This window comes from Musca autumnalis, unplaced genomic scaffold, assembly GCF_047663935.1.
Source record: "Musca autumnalis isolate F117 unplaced genomic scaffold, ASM4766393v1 scaffold_3, whole genome shotgun sequence".
NCBI classification, from domain to species: Eukaryota; Metazoa; Arthropoda; class Insecta; order Diptera; family Muscidae; genus Musca; species Musca autumnalis.
Window position 1 is genome coordinate 112,427,893 of NW_027411866.1, and position 14,443 is coordinate 112,442,335.

Sequence of the window (14,443 nt, forward strand, 5' to 3'; positions counted from 1 at the left end):
TAACCCCAACGAAGATGAAATACCTAATTTCCCAGCGAAGACTCATTACTTGATTTCCGCCATTTCGGTGGGATATTGAGGCCACAACCTGCAAAATACCGAAAATCGGGAGGTACGTTTCTATGGAGGCTATATGAAGACGTGGACCTATACCGACAAATTTCAGATGGAAACTTTAGTACCTCCTATCAAAACTAAGTACCAAATTTCAGCCATGTCGGTGTGATAATGAGGAGAAAACCTTCAATATACCGAAAATCTGGAGGTACGGTTCTATGGGGGTTATATGAAGACCTGGACCTATACCGACCAATTTCAGGTGGAAAGTTTTATACACCCAATGAAGCTTGAATATTAAATAACATCTATTTCGGTGGGATATTGAGGCCACAACATTCAATACACCGACAATCGGGAGGTACGGTTCTATGTGGAAAGTTGTATAGCCCTAACGAAGACTAGATAGCTAACAACAATGACTAAATACCCAATTTCGGCCATTTCGGTGGAGTATTGAGGCCACAACCTTCAAAATACCGAAAATCGGGAAAACCCGTCCTTTGGAGGCTATATGAAGACGTGGACCTATACCATCCGATTTCAGCGAAGAATTAATACCTAATTTCAGCCATTTGGGTGGAATATGGAGGCCACAACCTTCAAAATACCGAAAATCGGGAGGTATCGTTCTATGGGGCGTATATGAAGACGTGGAACTATGCCGAAAAATTTCAGGTGTAAAGTTTTATACCTCCAACAAAAACTAAATACCAAATTTCTGCCATGTCGGTGTGAAAATGAGGATAAAACTTTCAATATACCAAAAATCGGGAGTTACGGTTCTATGGGGGCTATATGAAGACGTGGACCTATACCGACCAATTTCAGGTGGAAAGTTTTATACACACAACGAAGCCTGAATACTAAATAACAGCCATTTCGGTGGGATATTAAGGTCACAACCTTCAAAATACCGAAAATGGGGAGGTACCGTTCCATGGGAGCTATATCAAAACGTGGACCGATATTGCTCATTAGCAATACCAAACATCCTGTAATAGAAATTTCTACGCCAAATTACAAAGCTCCTTCTTAAAAAGTGTGAGCTGTATCTTGATTTCGCCATATGAACGGACGGACCGTCCGTTGGTTATATCGACTTAGAATATTATGCTGATCAAGAATATAATACTTTATAGGATGTCCGACGAATATTTTGATGTGTTACAAACGGAATGACAAATTTAATTAACCCTCCATATTATGGTGGAGGTTACCAAAAACGTGACAAAAAACTTAAAGTCAAAATCAGGAGGCTCCATTTTTACCGTAGACATATGGTCTAGTGGACTTTTCTGCTCAGTACAATTCCAAGAACCAGAAACGCGAAGCGCCCTAGTGTAGATGCTTGAATTTGCCACCATCTGAAGTTCAGGAGGGCAACACTATGTGAATACCAGTCATTTTATTTATTTATTTATTTAAATATTTATTACAATTAAAAATTATAATAAACTTATAGCTAAAAGCACTAGCGACTACGGCTATCGGCTAATACCAGTCATTCCTTTCTTGTTGAATTCAGTACATGAAGAAAAAAACGACAGCAAACATAATCGTCTGCCATGTAGTATTCGTGATCCTCCTGTTCCAAAGTCAAGTGCTGATCTGTTAAAAACATAACCACAAATTAACTAGTCATGTCATAGTGCAATTGTATTCCATATTCGCTAGCCTTTTGGCTATATGACTTCATATGCCTGAGACTAATGCTTTGTCTTGTTCGGTTAAATTGTTTCAAAACACGAAAGCTTTTGAAAGCTAACAACGATAGAAATGTAAGGTAATATACTTTCAAGAATGGTCGTGTTAAATGCCATATTCCCTTTTGTCAGTGAAATTGAAGCACGTTTTGACAAGGTAATTTTAAAATGTCAGAGAGACAGAACGAATAATTACATTGTTGGCATTACTACTTTGGGTTTGAAGTAAACAAAGTTCGACCGGGCCTCCGCCATAAATTATATTGAAACTACATTTCAGCCATTTCGGTTATGTGCTACGGCTTAAACTTTTTAAATATCGAAAATTGGGCTGCACAGTTCTATAGGGTGTTATACTAAAACGAAAGATATTATTCACCCCTTTAAAAGGAAGAAGGATCAATAGAAATCTGTTGTGAAAAAAGAAGATAAGCCCGTTTAAATTTGAAAATTTGAGAAACCCGGATTTTCACTACTTTTACCCTTATAAAAAAAATAAAACGAAGTGACCCAAACGAACTAAAGGCATTTTTGTTGTCCATGGATCCCAACACGATAGAATTTTGCATCTGAACGCTTGAATATTTTTCTGGTCAACTTATGTAGCACAGTGCCATTTGTTTGCACCTTCTCAAGGCCAAAACTGCCTGAAGGAGCGTTCCAATGCTTCTGCGATGTATTAAAGAGTTCTTAATCACTGTCTTGGCTACAATTTTTGTGTTTGTGTTGGGTCGAAAATCCCAATCGTTTGGTCGTTATATGTTAAAATGTCCAAAAAACGTGGATAAAAACTTAAAGTCAAAATCGGGAGGCTCGATTTTCACCGTAGACCTATGGTCTGTGGACGTTTTTGCTCAGTTCAATTCCAGGAATCAGAAACACGAAGGGCTCATTAAGATTTTCAAATCGCCCCGGCCTAGTGCCTATACCTAAAAGTAGACTTTTATAGACAGTTTTTTTGTGAAAATGTTATCTTACCTCAGGAAACACAAAATCCCAAATTGCAACCCATTATATTTGAGACTGTTCCAAAAAGCGGGCCTATAAAAAACAAGTAAAAGAGTATTTGTCAGTTTTACCGACAGAGATATATCCACAGAATCCGTTTCTGATCTATGGACAGATTCACAACCAAACCGGCACCACAACCAAAATCGTTTTCACCAAAAAATTATGTATTTGGGGGGTTTTCAAAATTTATTGGCCCTTTTTGGACAAAAATATGGATTTGAGTTGAAGTTCAAAAGTATTGCAGATGAGTTACCTGGATTAATGGACCGAAATGGACTATTTTGGAGGTTTTTCTTTTAGAAGTAGTTCCTTTCGATAGATATCTAATCATTTTAGTTGGTCACCATGTCGCTCATTTACTCAAAGAGTGACACATCTCAAAAAATCCAGTTTCCAGAAAAACGGATTGAAATATGACTTCCCAACTTAAATTGATTATTACACAAAAATTCAAAAAACATATTTTTTTGCAAACAGCTAGCCAAACATCAGTGCTAAATTTTTGTACAAGACCAAAGATGATTTGAAGTGTTTTAGTTCCTCATAAACTCAAAAAACTTTTTTCTTGAATTATATGAAACATGTAGTAAATGAACTGTAACTTTTTGAGTTTTTGAGATACCGACATGAAAATTTGACACAAGATAAAGTAGAAGTCGTAGAAAAAAAAAATGCTAACTCAGAATACGCATGTTTTGAGTTATGCCACAGGACTGCATTTAAATCATTTTCGAACTCAAACTAGATAGATTGTTCCGTTCAAAAGATATCGCGCTTAAAATTCTCGCGAACATTTTTGGACTTTTGTGGGGGAGGTGCCGGAAGGAGTGGACCGATAAGTACAATTTAACTAAAGTTCGCAAAAGTATTACGATATGCAACATTTGGACTAACACAATATTTGCTGCGAAAGTTGTTGTACGTGCTAGCCGTTACGCATTTTGGTTACTCCCTTCGATCCCCCCGATTTTGACTTAAAGTTTTTTATCCGCGTTTTTTGGACATTTTGGCATATAACAGCCAAGCCATATGATCCAACAACGAAAATTGTAGCCAAGACAATAATTAAGAGGTTTCTAGTACATGTACATTCTAGTACATGGAACGCTCCTCCAGGCAGTTTTGGCCTTGAGACAGTGCATATTTTTCGAAAAATGTCAATAGATGACACAACGGATTTCTATTGATCATTTTTCCTTTTAAAGGGGAGAATAATATCTTTGGCTAAGTTATAGTGGTTGAAGTGTGAAAAACGTCAAAAAATGGAAAAATGTTTTTCTGTGTGCTCTAGGGTGCTTAGATGATACCAAACAGTATAATTATTTATTTTTCACCAAAAAGGAAATTAAATTAGTCTCCGAAAACTGGAAAAACTAATGAAAGCGGTTGAAAAATAGATGAGTTATGCAATTTTTTGTGTTTTAGCTTTTTGGTTGTTTATGCAAATCCTCTCTCTGTGGCAATCACTCTAGCATCTACAAAAATTGAGATAGGACCTTTTAATACCCTCCACCAAAGTATGGAGGGTATATTAAGTTTGTTTTCCCCTTTGTATCGTATTTAAATAATCATTTGCCAACCTATAAAGTATATATTCTTGATCGGGGTACAATTCTGAATCGATCTATACATGTCCGTCCGTCCGTCTGTCTGTGGTAATCACTCTAGCATCAACAAAAATGCGAATAGGACGCTAAAAATTTGAGAAGATGCGTCTTTTGTTTGCAGGCACGTTTATTTCGATGATGAGCTTTAACGTTCTACGTTTTGGTATAGTCCTCATACAACAATACCACCCGATTTCAGGTATTTCGTCGTTTTTAGTCACATTTTCAAACCAAATTAGCTATAATTTGACATTTACGGTTCCTAGTGATTTTCAAACTTATGTTCCAAAAATTATGCGCATAGGTCCATATTTTGGTGAAACGAAACCTACCGATTTTTGGTATTTTGAGGATTTTAGCTACAATTTTTAACCGAACTAGCTGTATTTTTACATTCGAAGTTCTCATTATTACGAAAATTCTCCCATATAAGGGTCCCTCCCTATTTTCCGTATTTTGAGGGTTTTAACTACAATAGACATTGAAATAGCAAATATTTTGGTGCCATTAGAATCAATGTCCCAAAAGTCCCCATTAATCCCATGTGTGCAAAACAGTTATTCGGTGTCAAAGGTAAAAATGTAGGGATTCTTTTAGGTTTTCGGATTTTTTCTTGAAAGCGGTGGGTCTAATCAAAAAGTGACTAAAGCAAATATTGTAAACAGAAAAAATTCTCCAAAAGTTTGGTCTTTATAATTTTCTCGTAGAAGGAACTATTCTTGGTTCTAAAAACCACATAACAGATATGCACTTATAAGGGAAATACACACATATTCAGGAGAAACGGCCAAAATAACCGGAGTAACCTGGTCTGTCCCCACAAAATATATTTGTTTCCTTGAAGAGCAATATTATAACTATATTTTAAAAACATTTCAACAAAATTGGAGCGTGTTTAGTAGAGTTATTCCATGCAAATAGCTCATTTAACCCACATGTTTAATCGAAAGCACAACGGGAACGACCCAAACGAAAACTCTCCGATTTCTTTTTTTAAATTTTTGGCAAAGGTAGGCTGTGTTGCGCAAATTATGGAAATGTATAATTTTGAGCGCGGATCCGGTTCGCCGGTTATTTGACCCGAAAAACCAGATTTAAGACCGGGTTCTACTGAACCGATTACTGCAAAGTGGGTGTCGTTTAAAAGCTTATGGAAATACCTAACACATGGCGTTCTTATTTTAACGGGTCCGCCACATGATATTCTTACGCGGCTTACTTCTTCCCATGTGTAATTTGACACTTATATCACGATATCTCAAAAATGGTGACTCCTATTGAAAAGTCAAAAAATCACTCTTGTAGACAATTTTTAAGCCAACAACTTTTACTTAAGTCGATTTCTGATAGGTCTTACCGTTTTCGATAAAAATCAAAAAACTTAATAAGGCCTCCAAAATTGACCTTTTACCCTGAATAACTTCGTTTGCACACGGGGGATGGATGTGTAATTATATGACGTTACTTCTAATGGCAAACCTTAGCTTTCCACCAAAATTCAGCATTGTGGGAATTTTTGCTATTTCCTGCTTATACGCATGTCTATTTTGGCTAGACTATTTGAGGTTCTCAGTTATCACGTAACATCACTAAAAATCGTCAACATATGTGCATGTTTTGGTATAGCTCCCATATAACGGTACCTCCCGATTTTCCGTATGTTGAGGATTTTAGCTACAATTTTTATCCGAACTAGCTGTAATTTGACATTTGAGGTTATTTATATGTGGTCACAAAACTTCTCCACCAAATTTCGAACTAGCTTTAATTCAGTGTTAATCACCACTGGGCTCGCGAGCCGTGTCTTTGTGAACACACACAATCTCAATTGGGGTGAGTTTGAAAGTTGCTCTCACCACCGACCATCTTCTTTGTTTTAGCAATAAATTAACGCACACGATGTTTATCTAGAGAGGGATAGATAATCTCGTGTGTGTGCCCAACACAAACGCAGCGGTTGAATTTGTTGTTGCTGGTGAACACTGCTTTAATTTAACATTTGAATTTTTATGCCCTCGGCATTTATGCTAAGGAAGGTATATACACTTTCATACAGCAAAATGTGCCTCATCGGAATAATGGGTTTAAAGAAATCCGTTTCAGACAATTTGGAGTTGATTTAGCGATGTCCGTCCGTCTGTCTGTCTGGCTGGCTGAAGCGCACGATAACTCTCTAACGAATCAACCAATTCAGTCCAAAATTTGGCTTTCGCAATATTGTGTCCAAACTTAGTTTAAGTCTCCCACACAAAATTTCGGAATGGTTCAGTTTAGGACTTGCTTTTGAATCGATTTAATTTTTGTTGTAACAATTTGTATTCACTACCCTCATACGGTACAAGTTTCATCAGGGGAAAGTCCATACTTACTGTAGCCCAGTCAAAATAGACATGGAGAGCTAGGGTTCACCATTAGAAGCAATGACCTAAAAGTCCACATCGATCTCATGTGTGCAAAACAAGTTGTTCGGGGTCAAAGGTAATTTTGTGAGGCATTATTCAGTCTTTTTATTTATTTTTTTTTTCAAAAACGGCAAGACTTAAAAGTTGTAGATTTAATAATTGTCTACAAGAGTGGTCTTTATGATTTGTAAAAAATACTTACCATTTTCGAGATATCGCGATCTAAAGGTCAAATAAAGAATTAGCCGCGTAAGTACGTTATGAGGAGAACCGGTTAAAGTAACGACAATATGTGTTAGGTTCTTCCATAAGCTTTTAAACGATATCCACTTTGCAGTAATCGTTTCAGTACAACCGGGTCTAACCCGGTTTTTAAATTTGACCTTTAAAATTATGCATTTCCGTAATCAGCGTAACAAACCCTACCTTCGGACAAAACTTAAAAAAAAAAATTTCGTTGGGGTCGTTCCCGTTGGGCTTTCGATTACACATGTGGGTTAAATGGGCTATTTTTGCATAAAATGACTCTAACACAGTGATGACCACCAACAACAACGCATTGTTTACGTTCCACTCACACTAGCGCAAGTTATAATCTGCAAATGTGTGTTTTTAGCTATCACTGCTCTAACATTGAATAACTCTACTAAACACGCTCCGATTTTGTTGGACTTTTTTTAAAAGATAGGTACAATTTAGCCCTTTAAGAAAATATATATTTTTTGGGGGAACAGACCCGGATACTTTCCTTATATTAGCCGGTTCGTCTGAATATGTGCATATTTCCCTTATAAGTGCATAAAAATCATGTGTTTTTTTAGAACATCTATATCTCAAGAATGGTTTCTTCTAGGAAAAAAAAATTATTAAAACCAAACTTGTAGATACTTTTTCTGTCTACTATATTTACATTAGTCACTTTTTTATTAGATCAACCGTTTTCAAAAAAGAAATCCGAAAAATTAAAACTCTTAAAATTTGACCTTTGACCCCGAATAACTTTTTTTGCACACATGGGATCGATGGTGACGTTTAGGACGTTGCTTCTTGCAAAACCTAGCTCTCCAACAAAATTCAACTCTGTGGGAATTCTTGCTATTTCCCCCTTATACGCATGTCAGCTCTGTGGGAATTTTTGCTATTTCAATGTCTATTTTCACTGGGCTACTGAGAAAATAGCCTGAATGTTGCAAAAAAAAAAAAACACTATCACAACGTGTAGTGGTTGGAGCGCAAGATAACCCTCGAACGGATCTGTCGATTCGGTCCAAAATTTGGCCTTCGTAATATTTTGTGCACACTTAGTTTAAGTTCGAAGATAAGTCATATCGGTTTACTCCTTCATATCCTTCCCCTACAAAAATTCAAAAATGTTCGAAAAAATTGTGCCGATTTGGTCCATGCTTTAGACATCCTAATATATATACCAATGTGAACTATATTTGTCCACCCCTTTGGGTACCTCCAACACAAAATTTCGGATAAGGTCACTTTAAGACCTGCTCTCGAATCACTTTGATTTTTGGTGAATCAACGTGCATTATATTTTATTATTAGTATAATTTGGCACTTAGGGTTCTGTATTAACAAGAAAAACCTCCACAATGAATGATTGTCACAGGTCCACGTTTTGTTCTAAAACGTCAAAATGCCTGAAATCTGGCGGCACCATTATATGGGGGCTATACCAAAACGTGGACGTAAGGAGAGTTCCAATGCTTTTGCGATGTACTAGAGAGTCTTAATTATTGTCTTGGCAACAAATTTCCAAAAAAACGTGGATTAAAAAATTTCAAGCCAAAATCGGGAGGCTCGATTTTCATCGTAGACATATGGTCTAGTGGTCTTTTTTGCTCAAAACAATCCTAGGAATCAGAAGCGCGACGCACCCTTAAAAGTTTTTTCATCCCATACAAATCGCTCCGTCCTAATATACAACACTTTATGTCATATATAATTTTATTTCATGTATCATATAAATAAAAAGTGGTTTGTGTGTGACCTTTTTCAATATTTAAATGGAATAAAAGTTATTTTAGATTATTCATTCGTGCAACAGGAAATAATTGTTTGTATTTTTTTCACAAATATATTATTTGAAAGTGGTTTGAGCGGAGCCTTTTAATGCTTAAATAGAATGAACGTCATTTTAGGCAAAAGTTTAATCTTTCTTTTCACAGCAAATCATTTTTGAGAAAAAATATCAAAAAATGATAACCCTATTGCATACTAAATTTTCCAGAAGGAACTATTGTGCCGTATGAGTAATAAGAAAGCTTTTTTTTTTATTGTTAAGTGAATCATACGTATAGGTGGAAAAACAATCAGTACCAGTAACAAGTGTAAACGGTAATAAGTTCGACTTAACATTACAGAACTACTTAACTTAATTTATATTTGGAAATTTTGTTTGCGGCAATTTTCAGTTAGTTCGACGGAGAGGGTGTTGATATCCTTGCACCACCTTCCCCAGCAATACTTTACAAAATGTCACAAAATGTAAATTCGAACTATGTACTGGAAAACGAGGGGGAAGGTTACTTAAATATTTATGTGATTAATATATAAATATGGACTAATATTAATAGGGATTAATATTAAGCAAGGATTTCATTCCAAACCGGACAATCTCATTCTTACTCAAGACAATGTAATACGGTCGACCTATGATAAAGAGTAGCATCGAAATTGAAGACGCTTTCAACAATGTCAGCACTGAAACCCTTAATATTACTTAGGAGATTTTCAGGTAGACCGGGTCCTGAGAAACTGGATAAACCATATACTAGAGAACGATGGATAAACTACATAACAAAGTTGACAAAGAGATAAAGTTGACCAACGAACGCCACAGGATGGGATGGGGATCTTATCACTTCTACTGTGGGTTACTACCGTAAATAGTCTTTAAGGACCTTATCCCATGAAGGGTTTGTACCAGTCTGCCAAACAGACGTCGTTATAATACTTCTATTAAGAAAGAATACAAACTTGCTAGGTACGTGAGCCTAAAGGGCTCTTAAAATAGCTTAGAATTGGACCAGACCGAGAGGTCTATATATGGTAACATGGGGCGCCTTCGCCACGTTTTTGTTCAAAATGCTCTCATATTGACACCATTAAAGTTTTTCCAAATATTATTTTGGGTAAAAATATAAGCATATCTTGACTATAAGTTTTGATATATATTTTGATATATATATATATATATTTTGATATATAAAGTTTTGATATATAATTTTATTTTTAAAATATTATTTTTGAGAATTTACCAAATGTCTAAAAAGTGGCGAAGCCTCTCCACCCATGGGGTAGCTTCGCCATCGACATAGGACATACATCAACGGACTCTAAAACTGGCATTTAAAAAACTTCGTTTACATACAACGTTATGCTTAAAAGGAACATGTTTTCTAATTAATTATCAATAATGATTCTAAAATTTACCAACAGAAACACATTCTAGCCGTTAATTGAAGTAGGTACCTTGAATTTAGGCATAAAAATGAAAATAATGCCAAATTAGGTAGGTTTAGCACAATATTTGATTTCAACTACACATTATAGTGTGGTATATCAGTAGCATCAACAATTTAAGTTAAACCTGAAATATTTCTCACATTAACCCACTACAACCCTATCATTGCCCCCCCCCCCCCATAGTTCATAGTATGAATATATTGACATTTATAATTACTTTTATCATGCAAATTATTTGGATTTATATTCTTCAGTAGTTGTCTATTAACGGTATAAAATATAATATTTATATCACAAAAGGTATACAAGTTATCGCAAAATATACCAACCATGAATATTTTCCGCGATACCTCAAAACATGAAACCGCGTGCATTAGCAATCATATATTTGATAGAAATGCCAGCATTTGGGAGATAAAAGATCTTCGTTAAACTTACAATTTTCCCTTTAACGGCATTTCTCTCGCAGTTATAGTTTTCAAGAAAATCGGCGATGGCGAAAGCGCCCCTGTGGCGAAGCCGCCCCATTTTACCATATTAATCCAAAAGAACGGAATTAGGAACTTTCACTAAGAAAACAAAACTGGAATTTTTTAGAGCCCGTTTTCCTGAATAACACGATCATCATTTCAACTCTGGAACTCCTAGCCAATACCAGTTCCCTCAACTGCATGGATGCACCAGAGCGCTCAAGCGCCCCAAACCGTCTGCACCCAGACCAATGGGGATGTAAGAGTCACCGAAGAGATCATAAATCACCCAAACATAGCGTGGACAATAAGCACCTTCAAGCCCTTTAAAGCACCCGCCCCAGACGAAATCTTTTTGGCAATGCTACAAAATGTACTGAACCCACGTGGGATCAAATTTTCAGAGCTTGTCTAGCACTCACTCCGGCTCTATGAAGGGAAGTCACTGTAATATACATCCCCAAAGCTGGGAAGTCAAGTCACACACTTCCCAAAGACTATAGACCGTTCAGCCCATCTTCCTTTCCACTAAAAACCTTAGAAGGGCTGCTGGCCCTTGGAATCAGGTTCAGGCTTTCAAGTACTGTTATAAGTCCTGCTCAACAGGCCTACATCAAAAGCAAATCGGTGGAGACCACGCTAAATGATGTCGTGGGTCTTATCGAGAGGAAAATTTAAGGCTCAAACTATACGCTAGCAGCTTTTCTTGGCATATAAGATGCCTTTAATAACGTCAAATTTAAATCAATCCATAATGCACTCCATAACTTATGTGTTTCCTCTACACTGATCAATTGGACTGACAGAAGGCTTAGAAGAAGGATAATCAACTCAAACGTCGGTGAGAATTCCATTCGGAAGTCTGTCACCAGGGGCTCACTGCAAGGTGACATTTTATAACCACTGTTGTGGCTTCTGGTGATAAACTATATACTTAAGGAATTTTATAAACTACGAACAAAAACGATAACTTATGCTAACGATCAGCGGGAAGTTTCCACAAGAGCTCTTGCAAGGAGCTCTTGTCAAACTATAGCGATGGGTACTCAAAAATGGAATTGGAGTGAACGCATCTATGACAGAGCTGGTTTAGATTATGAATAAGAGAAAATTAACATGGGAAAGGAATGTTGAAGAACGCGCCAAAAGAGGTCCAACAGCTCTTTATTAATGTAAAAACTCCATTGGTAAGAGTTGGACACTGAAAATTCACGTTTCCTTATAAAATAAACAATGTCCAAAGAGCAGCATTACTACAGGCTGCCCTCAATGCACTACGTTAACTTCAACCATTGAATCTTGTAGTGCAGGAGATGGAATCAAAATAGGTCACGCACAAATCTCTTTTAATTTATATGATTTATGAAATAAATTTATATATAATATAAAATTAAATATGTGTGTAATGATATGATGATAAAAAATAGCGAGAAACAAACGGTTATGTCATTTTGGGTATATCGTGTACCCTTCAACGTTGTTTTCATTCAAATATCAGCTTACAGTAACTTCAAGAAGTTGTCCAAACTTCTGAAAAAAAATTGAAAGCTTTTCGTGTGGAAGCTTTTTCTATCGTATCATAAAAATATTATACAGGGGAATGAGGCTGTAAAAAAGGCATAACCCTAATGGTCACGCTGCAATCTTAAGACGATCAGGGCTATCACTGGGATCGGAGGCAATAAGTGATTACTACAACTACACTTCGACGAGTTTTATGTATAATACCCCACATGGAGGGCTTGACCTGAAATTCCCCACCTCAACCCGGTATAGACGTATGTATATACCGACAGCTCCAAGATGGAAACGGGAACAGGAGCTGGCGCCTACAGCGTCACCCGCAAATTACGGCTCTCATACATACATACATAACGAAAATTGTAATTGTAGTGTAGTAACGTGAAAAGGAACTTAGCTGAACCGGTGATTATCTATGTTGATAATCAAGCCTCCCTTAAATCACTTAGATCCCACTCTATTAATTGTCAGCGGTTTTGGATTGTAAGAACACATTTTGTTTTGTCTGCGATCATTGCAACATGGAAAGAAATTAAAAGGCGTATGACTGCGAAATATTGATTTGAAATAGTTTTTTTGATCCTTAAATTGGGGTGCGTTAGTTTTGTCCACTTCTATTTTCGATTTAAAATGTTTTTTGAGTTTTAACTTTTTTATTAAATTCAGAATTCCTTAAATTTGTGCTTATTCAATAATTAAGATGCAAATAAATAATAAAAGAAAAATAAACAAGTAAGCCAATGCTATAGTCGGACAGGGCCGACCATGTGATACCCTACACCACTACCCCTGGGAATTGGCTTTCCACAAATCAAAATTTCTTTATGGAACAAATAAACTTATTGTACACGGTGCGCCTTAACTAACTTTAAATGAAAGGTGCGGATTTTGAAACCACAATGTTCATAGATGAGGAAAATCAAAAAAATCGACGGTGGGATTTTTAAATAATTCGCGTTCATAGGCTTATTTTCCCATCTATGAACATTGTAGTTTCAGAATCCGCAAAAACATCCCAGGTGTAAGTACTTTTCATTTAAAGTTAGTTCAGGCACCGTATCACACCAAGCTTGAATAATATAATAATTGTTTCAAAAACATTCCAGAAGGGACAATCGAGACTTCTCTCATATCAATGAGTGAGTGTAACCCGATTCATATTCGCTCAATGATATGGGACCCACAGCTTATCTCGAAATCCGAACGGTTTAACGATTTATGTATCGCCCCTCTTATCAACCTAACGTAATACCTTTGAAATACCATAAATTCTAAAATGCGGTTATATTGACGCCCATATAAATGCCAAATATACACATAGAAGTAAAACACATTTACTTGTGGAAACTTTATCCATGTACATCAATTTGTTTCGAAGCTGGATTTATTTCTACTGGACGACAGTATTTAAGCGTTCTTCAATTGATGGATTTATAGAGCGAGTTTTTTTGTTTAGGCACTTTAAAGTTTTCTCTATTTGAAGGCCTGAATTTTACTTCGAAATATACAAAATTTTCTAAATAACTCAAAAACCACAAATATTTTTGATATCTACTGCCCGTATCTAGAAACGATTATTACATATGTGATGTAATTTTTGTTGACCTATGGACTATCTATCTCTGTTGGTTTAGTTTTGCTTTTAGGTCAGAAAATAAAACAAAATTGTTTTTATTTTATTTTTATTCTTCCAATATTTCGAACATCATCGGTGTTCATCATCAGGGATTTTCTTTTTGAAAAAACAAATAACATTTTGTTATAAAAATATATATATAGACGACTTATGTGAAAAATAATTACATTTTTGGTTTTTTCTTTATCGACTATAAACCAACAGAGATATTATTACATATGTATATATGACTATTTTCACTTACCTCAGGATGAAAAGTTTAAGCTGAGCTTGTCAATGCTCTTAAGTGTAAATGAATTGGATTTTCTGAAAGAAGAAAAGTTTAAAAATTATAAAAATATAAATTATAAATTCAACAAATATAAAATGTATTATAAAATATATATTCGACGTATATTCATGTCTAAGATTGCGACACGATGCGGTCACTTTAAGGCTACAAAATGGTAATATTCGTTTTAAAGTAAAAAAATCAAAAAGGAAATGAACACAAAAACTGCAAGGAAAACAGGCTCTCTTTTCCTAGAAATTCCATTTATGGCTTCATACAAAT

The 14,443-nt window shown here is 35.8% G+C and overlaps 1 protein-coding gene across 35 annotated transcripts in view; it reads right to left on the reverse strand.

The window, feature by feature from the left end:
* SK (small conductance calcium-activated potassium channel) overlaps positions 1-14,443 on the reverse strand; it is an 877,735-nt gene that overhangs the window by 660,691 nt on the left and 202,601 nt on the right. For all 35 annotated transcript variants that reach the window (XM_073973813.1, XM_073973810.1, XM_073973808.1 and 32 more), the window contains one exon: positions 14,135-14,196. The gene's annotated coding sequence lies outside the window, so the exon portion shown is untranslated. The remainder of the gene's footprint in view (positions 1-14,134; positions 14,197-14,443) is intronic.